The sequence below is a fragment of the Cetorhinus maximus genome, chromosome 10, assembly GCF_964194155.1.
Source record: "Cetorhinus maximus chromosome 10, sCetMax3.hap1.1, whole genome shotgun sequence".
NCBI classification, from domain to species: domain Eukaryota; kingdom Metazoa; phylum Chordata; class Chondrichthyes; order Lamniformes; family Cetorhinidae; genus Cetorhinus; species Cetorhinus maximus.
The window spans coordinates 43,420,390-43,435,880 of record NC_135888.1 but is presented as its reverse complement, the minus strand read 5'-3'; positions in this window follow the sequence as shown (position 1 = coordinate 43,435,880).

The following is a 15,491-nucleotide window of genomic DNA, read 5'->3' as shown; positions in this document are numbered from 1 at the left end:
CAGATTCCTCCCCCTCCAATTTCCCCAGGGCAGTTAACCCCCTTCCCACGGTAGGAGCTGTAATGTGGGTGGAAAGACAGATAATCTGCTCGGTCATGAGATTTGCCCCTTTGCCCACCCCAAAACTACATTTGCATATGGTGCATGGGGAAGGAGGAATTGGGGACCAGCAGGAGGTAGAGTCCAGTTGGGGTTACCAGGTGGCAGGAGGCTATTGGGGGTGAGATCACAGAGGGAAATCACCCCCACCTCTGAGTGTCCCGATATTTGGATTCTCTCTTTAACACAAATCGATGGTTAGATTTCCTCTCCTTGGAGATGAGTCCTGATGGATAAATAAGCGGGATACATGAAGCTGGGCATTTCTGCTCTGCCAGGATGATTCTCAAGAAATGGGATGGTGATCTCCCACTCTGCTGGCACATTATGTGATTTCCTGAGGTTCTTTCTATTGCTTTGAGAGCTTCAGTTACAGATACAATCTCTTTTTGGTGAAGTTGTATAGAATTTTGTGATGCGCTTGCCTGGTTTATGCAGTGTGTTTATTCTGCCTATGCACTGGAATTGCCTTTCAAACCATCTCCCACCTCTCCACTTCTCTATCCCCCTTTAAGACCCTCCATAAAATCTACCTTTGGCCACCTGTCCTAACATCTCCTTCTTTGGTACAGTGTAAAGTTTTGGCTGATAATGCTTCTCTGCTGCACCTCAGGATGTTTTCCTACATTCAAGGTGCTGTGTAAATGCTAGTTGTCCCTGTTGTTGCTGTATTTGTTGTTGTAAATCCCCTGATTCCAACACAGCAATGTTCATCCCTCCCACGGTACTTGTCTGCTCAATCACTCCCTCATTCACTACAGAGTAAATATCACCAAGCCTTGCATCATTGGTGGACCATTGCTTGCAGGCAGCATATTTTCATGGAATTGCTGTCAGAAATGCAACCCCATAACCCGTGGCAAACAAAAGTTTCCATTATATTTAGAGTTCCCCTCTGAACTGCTGGAGCAGTAGTGCAGAAGGGAGCTAAGAATCAGCAGGAAATCTGAGAGAAAGAGAGAGGGAAGGGAGAGGGGAATAAAGGTGGCTCTTAAAATGGCACAACTTCCAGCATTTGATTACTTTACATGAAGCATCTTGGAGTTCCCATGTGGTGCAGGATGCACAAGCAAACAGACCTCAGCAATTCCATCATTTTGATTACTTTAATTATTTGTACATTTAATGTTCTTCAAATTCCTATTGCCACTCTATATAGATACGAGATTTCTTTTTTGCATAGTATGTTGTTATGATCATTGAATCATGGTGTGGCATTGCACAGAACTGTGCACGCACAGAGTTGGGAATAAACGGGTATCTGTACAGAGTGGCAATGGGAATTTGGAGAACATTAAATGTAAGATGCAGATGACACAAAACTTAGAAATGTGGCAAACAATGAGGAAGAGAGTTGCACACTTCAGGGGGCAAAGACAGGCAGAATGACCTCCATCCAGTCATAGAATGACATAGCACAGAAGGGGGCCATTCAATCCATTATGCCTGTGTCAACTCTTTGGTAGAGCTGTCCAACTAATTCCACTCCCCTGCTCTTTCCCCATAGCCCTGTAACATTTTCCCCTTCAGGTATTTATCCAACTCTTTAAGTATTTTTACATTTGGTTGTTCCATGACATTTACATAACGATTCTAAACTTATGGTCATTTGGTAGTACAGAACTTGAGTATTTTTGAAAAAAGGACACATCAAAGCTGTTCATCTTGCACTTATCAGGATATTCGCAAGGAAACCAAATGTAAAGGGAACAACAATTCATACTACATGAGAAAAGAGTGCTGATTGTTGGCAAGTGGGCTCTGATTGATAGAGGCGTTACCATGGAAAATGCACTTTGTTTAAATTCAAACCTGGCAGGTTGACTTTGATTGGTCAAAGCACTAACCCAGAGAATGGCTGTCGCCTAAGTGCCCAATCTACCTTAGATTACCCTGGAAGGGCAAGGTATCTCAAAAATTTGAGCAACAAGTGAAGCTAGCTGTTTCACGCTGCTGCTATGCAGTAACAACATGAATGGTGTTTGCCATCAAGCCAAAAAGACATTCTGCCTAACACATAAATGAGTAATGTGATATATGAATTTCAGTGCCAGTGTGATGCTAGGTATTTAGCCATATGTCCCAAAGACTGGCAGATCAAATCAAATGGCATGTCCCTTCAGCTGTTTGCAATAGGCAAAGTGCTGCCCGTACCCAAGAAGCCTGTGCTTGCAAAGCTTAAAGCACAGTGTTCAACATTAGATGCGATTCCACAACTCCAAACAATCCTGAGTGTGCTAACAATTACTGACGACCAATTTAGGATTATCAGTCGGGCTCGCAGTGTGGCTCACTTACACATGCTAGTTGCTACATATATTAATACATGGGGCCCTGTTCTTTGCAGACAGAAAGAACGTGTACGCACATTGCACCTGTTTCAACTGAAGAAAATAGGCAACAACCATTCTCTGGGGCAATGCCTTGACCAATCAGAGTCAACCTACCAGGGTTGAATTTAAACAAAGCTTGGCAGTTAACTGTCAGTCATTAGTTAACTGGTGCATTCCCCATGGCAACGCCTCTACCAATCAGAGCCCACTTGCCAACCAATCAGCAGTCCCTTCTCATGAAATATAAATTGTTGTTCCCTTTATATTTTGTATTTGTGTATTTCGCTAATGTCCTGATAAGTGCAAGACGAAAAGCTTCAACATGTGTCTTTTCTCAGCGATATTCTAAACTTGATGATATTACGATCACTGTTTCCCAATCCCACCTCCCCCCAAGCTGAAACTTGCTTCATTTGCTGCACTTCTCCAAAACTAGCTCCAGCACTGCTTCATTCCTATTGGGCTGCAAATGCATTGCAAATGTTGAACGGTGAACAACAGTGCTCCCTAGCACCAACCCTCATGGGACACCACTTCCCATATTTTTGCTAGCCTGAATAATTATATTTAACTCCTGTTGCTCCTGTTTTGTAGCCATTTTTTTGTCTATTCTGCTACTTGTCCCCCGATTCCACACGCTCTAACCTAAGTCATGAGCCTACTATGCAGTTCTTAATTGAAGGCCTTATGAAAATTCAAATATATGATATCTACAGCCATAAATTACCCGTATTAACCATTAGTATTACCTCTTCAAAGAATCCACAAGGTTGGCTAAGCATGACTTTCCCTATTGGAATCTGTGCTGCTTACTCTTTATTATATTTTCAGTTTGTTGGTACTTTATTACATCTTTGATTGAAGATTCCAACATGTTCCTCCCACTAACATTTCCTTACTTCTTTTAAAATTCATGGACGTAATCCATTCAGACCAGGGCTTTTATCCTAAGATTGAATGGTTTATCAATTATCTCCTTCTTTCTGTCTTAAATGTCTTTATATCTCTTTTGATTTCTTTTTCTAATGTCATCACCACCACATCACATCACTCTGGGAAATACTGAAGCAAAGTAACTATTTAATATTTCTGCTATTTTCCTGTCATTACCTGAGATTATTTATGTATTTCTTATTCTATACAGCAGGTGGGCATCGCTGGCAACCCTAATTTCCCTTGAGAAGGTGGTGGTGAACTGCCTTCTTGAACCGCTGCAGGTACACCCACAGTGCTATTAGGGAGTGAGTTCCAGGATTTTGACTCAATGACAGTGAAGGAACGGCGATATATTTCCAAGTCAGGATGGTGAGCGACTTGGAGGGGAACTATCAGGTGGTGGTGTTCTCATCTATCTGCTGCCCTTATTCTACCAGGTGGTAGAGGTCATGAGCATGGACGGTGCTGTCGAAGGAGTCTTGGTGGGTTGCTACAGTGCACCTTGCAGATGGTACACTTTGTGTTGGCGGTGGAGGGAGCGAATGTTTAAGGTGGTGAATGGAGTTCTGATTAAATGGTCTGCTTCTTGAGTGGTGATGGAGCTGCCCTCACCCAGGCAAATGGTAGTATTCCATCACACTCCTGACTTGTGCCTTGTGGATGGTGAAAATGTTTTAAGGAGTCATGAGGTGAGTTACACACCACAGAATTCCCAGCCTCTGTCCTGCTCTTGTAGCCACAGTATTTATGTGGCTAGTCCAGTTCAGTTTCTGGTAAATGGTCAACCCCAGGATGTTGATGGTGAGGAATTCAGCAAATCAACACCATTGAATGTCAAAGAGGATTTATTGAGATTCTCTCTTGTTGGCGATGGTCATTGCCTAGCATTTGTGTGGCAGAAATATGATTTGCCACTTATCAGCCCAAGCCTGAATGTTTTTTCAATTTTGATGCATATGGGCATAGACTGCAACATTGCATGAGGAGTCGTGAATAGTTCTGAACACTGCAGTCATCCATGAACATCCCCACTTCTGTCCTTATGAGGGAGGGAAGGTCATTGATGAAGCATTTCAAGATGGTTGGACCTTGGACGCTACCTTGAGGAATGCCTGCAGTGATGTCCTGAGACTCTATGACTCCAATCAGTGGAGATTTTTCCCTTGATTTCCAATTTTTGCTAGGGCTCCTCAATGCCACACTTTGTCAAATGCTGCCTTGGTGTCAAGAGCAGTCACCCTCACTTCACCTCTGGAATTCAGCTCTTTAGTAGATGTTTGGGATAAGGCTGTAATGAGGTCAGGAGCCGAGCAGTCTTGGTCGAACCCAAACTGAGCATCGGTGAGCAGGTTATTGGTGAGTAAGTGCCACTTGATAGCATTGTCGACAACACTTTTCATCACTTTGCTAATGATTAAGGTTAGCTGGGCAATTTTCCACATTGCAGCATAGATGCCAGTTTTGTAGCAGCATTCGAACAGCTTGGCTAGGGGCATAGCTATTTCTGGAGTACAGGTTTTCAGCACTACAGCCAAGATGTTATCAGGGCCCATCAACTTTGCAGTGTCCAATGCAATCAGCTGTTTCTTGATATCATGTGGAGCGAATCAAATTGGCTGAAGACTGGCATCTGTGATGCCTGGGACCCCAGGAGGAGGCCAAAATGGATCATCCACTCGGCACCTCTGGCTGAAGATGTTTGTAAATGTTTCAGTCTTGTCTTTTGCACTGATGTGCCGGGAACCTAAAGCATTGAGAGTGGGGATGATCGTGGAGCCTCCTGCTCTGGTTAGTTATTTAATTGTCAACCACCATTCATGACTGGATGTGGCAGGACTGCAGAGCTTAGATCTGACCTGTGGTTGTTGGATTTCTTAGCTCTGCCTGTTGCTTGCTGCTTCTGCTGTTCAGTTTGCAGGTAGTCCTGTGTTGTAGCCGCCTGGTGCTGCTCCTGGCATGTTCTCCTGCAATCTTCATTGAACCAGAGTTGATCCCTGGCTTGATGGTAACAGCAGAGTGAGGGATATGCCCAGGCCATGAGATTAAAATTTCTGTTTAAATACAATTCTGCTGCTGATGATGGTCTACAGCACTATATGGATGCCCAGTTTTAAGTTGCTAGATCTGTTCTGAATATAACCCACTTCGTCGAGGATGACTTGCTTCCACACTAAAGATGAGTTTTCAGGTGACTGAAGAGTCCAATGCATGACCTACAGTCCCTGTCACAGGTGGGGCAGATGGTGGTAAGGGGAACGGGTGAGTGGGGTGCCCAGGTTTCCACATGCCCCTTTCGCTGTCAACGCTTGGTTTCAGCTAGCCCTTGGCGATGCGACTCAAGGTATTCAGCAGATGTTGGTGGGGATGTCGCACTTTTTCAAGGAGGTTTTTGAGGGTGTTCTTGAAGCATTTCCTCTGCCCTCCTGGGGCTCACTTGCCGTGTTGAAGCTCCAAGTAAAGTTCTTGTTTCGGGAGTCTCATATCAGGCATGTGGATAATGTGGCCTGCCCAGCGGAGCTAATCGAGTGTGGTCAATGCTTCGATGCTAGGGATGTTGGCCTGAGCGAGAACACTGACATTGGTAAAAACAAAAAGCTAAAAGCTACTGCGGATGCTGGAAATCCAAAACAAAAACAGAATTACCTGGAAAAACTCAGCAGGTCTGGCAGCATCGGCGGAGAAGAAATCAGTTAACGTTTCGAGCCTTCATGGCCCTTCGGCAGAACTGAAGCATAGTTAGAAGAAGGGAGAAATATAAATTGGTTTAAGGTGGGTGGGGGGGGTGGGGGAGAGACACATTGAGGGTGTGGTGATTGTGGAGATGAGCAAATAATCAAAAGATGTCACAGACAAAAGGGTCAAAGAGGTGTCGAAGGTGGTGACATTTGTCTGAGAAAAGTGCTAATTAAGAATGGAAGACAGGATATTCAAAGTACAGCTCTAGTGGGGGTGGGGTGGAAAGACTAACAAGGTTTTAGTTTAGATTTAAAAATAATGGAAATAGGTGGGGAAAGAAGAATCTATATAAATTATTGAAAAAAAAGGGGGTGGGGGGTGGGGGGTGGGGGGTGGGCCCACCCCCCACCCCCTTTTTTTTCAATAATTTATATAGATTCTTCTTTCCCCACCTATTTCCATTATTTTTAAATCTAAACTAAAACCTTGTTAGTCTTTCCACCCCACCCCCACTAGAGCTGTACTTTGAATATCCTGTCTTCCATTCTTAATTAGCACTTTTCTCAGACAAATGTCACCACCTTCGACACCTCTTTGACCCTTTTGTCTGTGACATCTTTTGATTATTTGCTCATCTCCACAATCACCACACCCTCAATGTGTCTCTCCCCCACCCCCCCCACCCACCTTAAACCAATTTATATTTCTCCCTTCTTCTAACTATGCTTCAGTTCTGCCGAAGGGCCATGAAGGCTCGAAACGTTAACTGATTTCTTCTCCGCCGATGCTGCCAGACCTGCTGAGTTTTTCCAGGTAATTCTGTTTTTGACACTGACATTGGTGCCTATCCTGCCAATGGATTTACAGGATCTTGCAGAGGCAGCGGTGGTGGTAATTCTCCAGAGTGTTGAGCTATATAGGTGGGCGGGTTTCACTACTGCTCTGTAGACCATGAGCTTAGGGCTGGGCTTTAGGTCCTGGTCTTCAAACACTCTCTTCCTCAGGTGGCCGAAGGCTGTGCTGGCAAACTGAAGGCAGTGTTGAACCTCGTCGTTGATGTCTGCCCCTTTTGACAATAGGGTCCCAAGGTATGGGAAGTGGCCCATGTTACCCAAGGCCTCATTGTGGATTTTGATAACCAGGGGGCAGTGCGGTGTGGAGAGGGCAAGTTGGTGGAGGACCTTTATCTTACGGATGTCTAGTGTAAGGCCAATGCTCTCGTACACCTCGGTGAAGGTGTTGACTATGGCTTGGATCTCGGCCTCCGAGTGTCCGCAGATGCAAGCATCGTCTGCATAATGTAGTTCAATGGCAGAGGATGGAATGACCTTGGATCGGGCCTGCAGGCGGTGGAGGTTGAATAGGATCCCGCTTGTTCTGTAGTTTAGCTCCGTTCCAGTGAGAAGCTTGCTGAGGGTGGGATGGAACATCACGGCGAGGAAGATTGAGAAGAGCGTTGGTGCGATGACACAGCCATGCTTGACCCCGGTCTGAACGTGGATTGGGTCTGTGGTGGATCCGTTGGGCAGGATCAAGGTTAGCATGTCATCATGGAGCAGGCGGAGGATGGGGACAAACTTTTGGGGGCAGCCAAAATGGAGGAGGATGCTCCATAATCCTTCATGGTTGACAATGTCGAAGGCTTTTGTGAGGTCAAAGAAGGCCATGTATAAGGGTTGGTGCTGTTCCCTGCATTTCTCTTGCAGTTGCCTTGCTGTGAAGATCATGTCCATTGTGCCCCTTAGTGGGCAGAATCCATATTGCGACTCTGAGAGGAGACCTTCAGCCACAGGGAGAAGGTGATTGAGGAGGATTCTTGCGATGACCTTCCCTGTGGCCGACAGCAGGGAGATTCCTCTATAGTTACCGCAGTCGGACTTGTCACTTTCTTGAAGATGGTGACGATTACGGTGTTTCTGAGATCTCCTGGCACGTCCTCCTCCGTCCAGATAAGGGAGATAAGACCATGTATTTGCACCAATAGTGCTTCTCCGTCATGCTTTAGTGCTTCAGCGGGGATTCCATCTAATCCTGATGCCTTGTTGCTCTTTAGCTGTCGAATGGCCTTTTCTACCTCGTGCCGGGTTGGGGTTGTGCTGAGATGGTGGTGGGTAACATGCTGCGGGATGGAGTCGAGGACACTCACGTTGAAGACAGAGTCTCTGTTAAGAAGAACCTCCAAGTGCTCCTTCCAGTGGGTACTGACTACCTCTCTGCCCTTGATGAGCACCTTTCCGTCCTTGGCCAGCAGTGGAGTGGGGCCTAAGGTAATGTCACCTAATACGATAAAGGTATTCTCAGTGTGGTGACCAGACTTCACAAGGATAGTGGGGTGGTCTCTCTTACAAACATTGCCATAGATAGGTGAATCTGCAGGTTGATGAGGATAAGGTCAAGTGGTTTTTTCCCTCTTGTTGATTCCCTTCACAACCTGCTGCAGACCCAGCCTGGCAGTTATGTCCTTCAAACTCGGCCCGCTCAGTCAGTAGTAGCGCTACCAAGCCACTATTGGTGATGGACATTGAAGTATCCACCCAGAGTTCATTCTGTGCTCTTACTACCATTAGTCCTTCTTCAAAATGGTGTTCAGCAGGGAGGAGCAATAATTCATAAGTTGAGTCAAATGCTTAAGTGTTAAAATCAAGAAGTAAGAACTGAGAGAGATGTTGTTATTCTTTTCATGTGATGTGGGCATCACTGGCAAGGTCAGCATTTGTTGCCCATCCCTAATTTCCCTTGATGTCAGGGTCTTGCTCAGCCATTTCAAAGGGTGGTTAAGAGTTACCCAAAGTGCTGTGGGTCTGGGGGTTACATGTAGTCAGACCAGGTAAGGATGGCAGGTTTCCTTCCTGAAAAGACATTAGTGAACCAATGGGGTTTTTAATGACAATTTCATAGCACCATTACTGAAACTTTCAATTCCAGATTTTTACTGAATTACTAATTGAATTTAAATTCCACCAGCTATCATGGAGGGATTTGAACCCATGCTCTCCAGTACATTGCCTAGATTAGCAATCCAGTAATAGTCCCACTATGTCACCATCACCCCATAAACTGTGAAGCAAACTTCCACCAGTTAAAATGGCTGAGTTGATATGTGCCCTTTCTTCAACTAATGGAGCATGTTTTTCAGTATCTGGTACACTTAGAGCATTGCTATAAAGAGCAGCACCGGTTTAACGCACCTGAAGACACTTCATTTCCCAAATTACAGGTTGTATGATCGCTGCCTTATTTCTGTATGAGAAATCTGCTTCATCGAGCCCACACTGAAGGGCATGATGCTTCACTCTGATGCACACCCCCTGCTGAACAGGCTCGATGGTGCATGAAGACCCCTTGCTGCTCAGTCACATCTCCCTCCAGGAGGCCATCACACAATATTAAAGCGAACAAGTAATCACTTTACTGAAGCAGTGTTTAAGCTATAAAAAGATTGGTTTTCAACTGAGGAGGACAATAGGAATAAAATGTGAAAATGCATTTCTTATATAAGAAAACCTAAAACTCAGTTGTCAGTCTGTCCATTTTTGTGTTGGTCTGTTGGCTACAAGTATCTGATTCAGAAGGCAAGCCTGCCAGAATTATAACAGCAAAGCTTGCGAGTGGCTCTGTAAGGTGGCCTGGGTATGGTAGTGTAGTGGTTATATTCCTAGATCAGTACTGTAGAGGTCTGAATTAATAATCCAGGTAATATGAGTTCAAATCCCACAATGGTGTTTGAGAATTTAAATTGAGTCTTTGAAAATCCTGGATGCAATAACATGGTGTCAATAAATGTGACCATGAAGCTCTCAAATTGTCATAACAACCTAACTGGTTTGCTAACATCCTTTAGAGATGGACACCTGGCTTTCCTACCTGGCCTGGCTCTGTGTGACTCCAGTCCCACATGTGTATTGCTGAGTCTGTGGTGTGCTTAGGAAGCCACTCAGTAGCATCAACAGTGGGCTTGAGGCAATACAGGTGTGCAATAAACACTAATGATGTCCATACCTCAAGAACGAATTTTTTAAAAAGCCACAGAACCTTGTAATGATTTCTTTGCTATCTGCTTTGTACTTGCTGTAGTTTAGGGTATTATACAACCCAGCTGCAATTGTACATTTTGGCATCTGTTAAATATTTCAGACATGACATGCTTTTAAAAAAAAATCAATGCTGGCTGTCCTTGACTAATTTGTGCATTCGTGAATGCTCATTAATTTGATGTCAATATATTAAGAGATTTGGTTGCTGCAAAACCCAAAACATTAGGGAATTGAACCATTATCTTTGGCCCTCAGCACAAACTCTGTAGTGGGATGGATTTCATCTCCTTCCCCAGTCATTCTCTCAGGCTGAATCAGACTATTCACAGCCTCAGTGCCCTATTTAACCACAAGCTCAGCTTCCAATCTCATATTCTTTCCATCAGCCATGATCTTGTTGCATGTGTTCAAAGGGCTGACTTGCCTATTCCTGTTTCTATGTTCCTCTGCCACTGTAACATTAACTATCTCTCCCCTCCATAGCACCCCCGCTGCACCCTCACCACCCCTCACCACCCCTCACCGCCTGCTCAGGCCATGTGTCACTGAACTTTTATATTACCTTTATCACCTCCAGCTTTGACTATTCCAATCCAAAAGCAAAATACTGCAGATGCTGGAAATCTGAAATAAAAACAGAAAGTGCTGGAAGTACTCAGCAGGTCTAGCAGCATCTGTGAAAGACAGAGTTAGCGTTTCAAACTTCAGCACTTCGAAAACTCCACTACCCATATCCTGTCCAACACTCCTGTCTTTTTGACCTAGACTGGTTCCAGGCACCTTCAATTTAAAACTTGCATCTTTGTGTTTAAATATGTCCCCCATCTACTCCGTCTCTCTGTCTGCGACATCCTTCAATGTTACTTTCCCGTTAATGCTGAAATCCTCCATTTCTCTGACTCTGGCCTATTTTTCTTTTCCCCTTTCTCTTCACTCCACCACTAGCACCCACATCTACAGCCCTGATATCGTGGTTAGGACAAGAATAAGCGAATGAGCGGTGGCCAGAGGCAGGCTTGACATGAACCAGGAGGCAGGAATGGAGTTCAGTCACCAGATGTGGGCTGGCTGTCTCACCTAGGACAGAGAACACATTGAAGAGCACCAACAGTGTCAGGGAAATTGCCAGTTAGTGTGTATCAAAAAGCTGATTGATGATAGCGTGTGAGTGTCTCTATCTTCAGCTATTCTCCAGTTTGAGATGAAATATATATATTTTAGGCCAAATGGTCAAGAATTTACTATTGCTGGCATTAGAATCTGGCATTTTAATTTAGAAGGAGGGTCTGTGATTATAAACCCATTTGAAAAGGGATCCTTCAACTAAAAAAATTTAAGAACCACTATTCCAACAAAGAACAATATTTCAGCACTCTGGAGAGCTCCATTATAAAATCAATGACAAAGGGCTGAATTCTCTTGGCTCCTGGGTGGAAGTAATGGAGGTGGGTCCGGGCAGTAAGATAGTGGAGAACCACCTTGAGGCTCTCTGTCACTGTCTCGCCACCAGAGAAGTTTCCCAGCAACGAACAGGAGGCGGGTCAGCTGCAGACCAGCTGTCCTCTCCTTGGAGGTAGGCAGCTGATTTGCATTTTAATTACTCCAATTAGAGGTCCTACTCTCTGCCATGTGGGTCATCTTCACTCTTCCTGTAGGACGGATGCTCTTCTACAGAGCTGCAGTCGGAATCCATCTTGCTCTTAAAAGAGTGAGGGCGGTCTTTAAATAGTGTAGTCTTGGCCCAGACTTGGGTCCCCTATTGATGTTTGCAGCAGCCCAACAGTATGTTCAGTGCTGGGGTACACACCCTACATCATTTAAATTCACAGGCAGCATGCAAACTTTGTACTGCCTTTGAATTACTTGAATGGGTACAGGTTAATCATGCATTGTGATTACTGGGGGCTGTCAACTTTTACTCATGAATGTCTTTATACTGCAGGTTTAATAGCAATGGTAGCATTGTTAGGATGTGATCTTTCACTCAGGGTTAGCACTCTCACCTCTGAGTCAGAAGGCTGTGGTTTCAAATCTATCGCCCACTTGAGTGTATAATCTGCGAAGGTGTTTCCATGCAGCACTGTCAAAGTGCTGCACTGCCTGAAATGTCATTTTTTCATGTGAGATGTTCAGGTCCCATCTGTTCTCTCATATGGCTGTAAAATATCCCACAGTACTGTTCAAAGGAATGAAGTCACTGCAGGCCTGATAGGAGGGGGATTACCTCTCTCAGTAGTGCTGGATCCCACTGCCTGAATTTTTCCCTCATTTCTCACTGTAATCCCACTGGCTGGCATGCAAGATGACAATGGAGATTGGCAGCCTCCATGCCTTTTATTCGTACAGAGACTGTACGAAAACTCTTGAGGTGTAACTGGTTGTGTTGATACATCTTCTGGCACTTGGTTGGAATTGTTTTCTGCCACTGCTCACTTTGGCCTGATCCCCTCCCTGGCCACTGCTGATATATCCCTCTGCCTGGCCACTGCTCATATCTCCCCCTGCCTGGCCCCTGCTCATATCTCCCCCTGCCTGATCACTGCTCATATCTCCCCCTGTCTGGCCACTACTCATATCTCCCCCTGCCTGGCCACTTCTCATATCTCCTCCTGCCTGGCCACTGCTGATATATCCCCCTGCCTGTCCACTGCTCATATCTCCTCCTGCCTGGCCACTGCTCATATCTCCCCCTGCCTGGCCACTTCTCATATCTCCTCCTGCCTGGCCACTGCTGATATATCCCCCTGCCTGGCCACTGCTCATATCTCCCCCTGCTGGCCACTGCTCATATCTCCCCCTGCCTGGGCATTGCTCATATTTCCCCCTGCCTGGTCACTGCTGATATATCCCCCTACCTGACCACTGCTCAGATCTCCCCCTGCCTGGCCACTGTTCATATCTCCTCCTGTCTGTCCACTATTCATATCTTCCCCTGTCTGGCCACTACTCATATCTCCCCCTGCCTGGCTACTGCTCATATCTCCCCTTGCCTGGCTACTGCTCATATCTCCCCCTGCCTGGCCACTGCTCTTATTTCCTCTGGTCTGGCCACTACTCATATCTGGCCCCTGTCTGGCCACTACTCATATCTCCTCCTGCCTGGCCAGTTCTCATATCTCCTCCTGCCTGACCACTGCTTATATCACCCCCTGCCTGGTTCATGGCAAATTTCTTTAATGGAGAACAGTCATGTTTTCCATGAGCAAATAGGCTGGTCAGAAAATTACTGTCGCTTGGGCACTGAAATGCTGCCAGCTGTTCGCGCTGTCACTGCAAAGTGAGTGGCACTCAGACCGAGCTTTCGGACAAGGCATTTTTTCTGATAATCATCTTAAGGCAAGAAAAGAGTGGAATTTTCCCAGGCCGGTGCAGTTGGGTTCAGGGGTGGGGAATGGGAAAATTGCAGAAAATTCCTAATGTGTTCCTGCCTCCTTACGTCTTTCCCCTGAGTGGGTGAGGAGTGAAGTCAGAAATGCCCGCAGCTGAAGCAGATAGCCAATTGAAGCACTAAAGAGGGCAATTAGGAAGGATTTTGTGCATGGGTTCCTTCTTTCCCAAGACTGGAGTAGCTCCACATTGTGTCCCCAGCCCAGCAGATAGGAGAAGGTGAAAGCACAGTGGGAGGGGCTTCCTCAGTGACAAGCTGATCAAGTGATCAGTTACAGTAAAGAGCTGCGGACATGGCCAGGTTAGAGGTTGCTGCATGTGCAAAGTGCTCCTTGTGTCAAAGAGTGCTGTTACTGTGTGCCAGGTGATTGCCAGCAGGTTTGGTGGCCTTTCGCCTGTTCAGCACCTTACTAGTGTATGCTGAGGGTTTAGGGCAGGGGGTTTATCATTACAGCATGCTCCAGCTGCAATTGGAGAACACCAGCTGCCTTCTCCTCAGCCACATGCCCCTCCACAGGGCAGAAGGGATGGGCACAGAGATCCAGCTGGAGGGACAAGAGACCAACACAGTGTCAACAGGCAGAGGATCAGCTCTCGCGACATGTCTGAGCAGCAGTGCCTCATGAGACTTCGGCTCTCGTGGCAGGTCACTGCTGACATCTGCAACCTCCTGGAACAAGACCTCCTGCCCAGTGGGACAGGTGGACACACAGTGCCAATAACCATCAAGGTGCCTATCAATGGAGGGGTCTCCCAACCCCACCCTGGGTCTCAGTCTCTCGCCAAATTGTGTGCTCTCTTCTCCTGCAGTGTGAGAAAGGAGAAAGGTATGGGTGCTCGTAAAGGTTTGTGAGGAGAGGACAATAGGCTGAGGATGAGTGTGAGTGTTGATTTTTCAGATGGGAATGTGAGGTGCCTGGAGAGAGGAATGAGTGGAGCTGCCAGGTGTCTTGTTCTGAGAGGTGAGGTGCAGGAGAATGCTGGGAAAGTCAGAGTGTGGAGCTTGACATCTGAAAGTGTTATGCCACTCAACTGTCATGGCCTCCTGAGGTCCTGGATCCTCTCAGTGCACTGTCTCCAGGTGGGAAGAGAGAACCCTCCTGCTGCTGACTTCCTTGGTCACTTCCACCTACACCTGCTTGGCTGGAGAGGCTGTCCTCTTCCTTCCATACCTGGGGAAGATCATCACCTCAGTGCAGTTCCTCAGATTCAACAGCAGGACCTCCAGGTAAGAGTGAGAGCCCAGGGGTGGCGGGGTGGGGTGGGGCTGGGGGGAGGGTGGTGGTGGTGGGGTGATGGAGGTGGGTGGGCAGCCTTTTTCCAGATCTCCATTCCTGGGGGCGCTGCAGCCTCAAAAATCCAAGTGTTGCTGAATTTCTCTAAAACAGGCCATGGACTCTTTAAACAGAGGCTTTTCCTCTGACAAAAGAGATGCATTATAACGCCCTCCCTCCATAATTGGTGGGGGAGCCCGGAGGCACTTTCTTCATTGGTTAGCTTAGCTCTGGCAAAGAGCAACTCCAAGGTCCACTAATCTGAAGATTGGGTTCAGGACCCAGAAATGGTCCCGCCATTTCACCAGAGATGAAGGTGGTAAGATTCCACCCATTATCTCTACTGAAGCAGTTCATGCCCAAATGAAGCAAGACCCGGACAGCATTCAGGCTTGGGATGACAAGTGGCAAGTAACATTCATGCCACACAAGTGCCAGGCAATGGCCATCTCCAACAAGAGAGAATTTAACCATCGCCCCATGACATTCAATGGCATTACCATCACTGAATGCCCTACCATCAACATCTCGGGGGTTACTATTGACCAGAAACTGAACTGGGCTAGCCATACAAACATAAGAGCAGGTCAGAAGCTGGGAATTCTGAGGTGAGTAACTCACCTCCTGACACCCCCAAAGCATATCCACCATCTACAAGGCACAAGTTAGGAACATGATGGAATACTCTGCACTTGCCTGGATGAGTGCAGCTCCCACAACACTCAAGAAGCTTGACACCGTCCAGGAGAAAG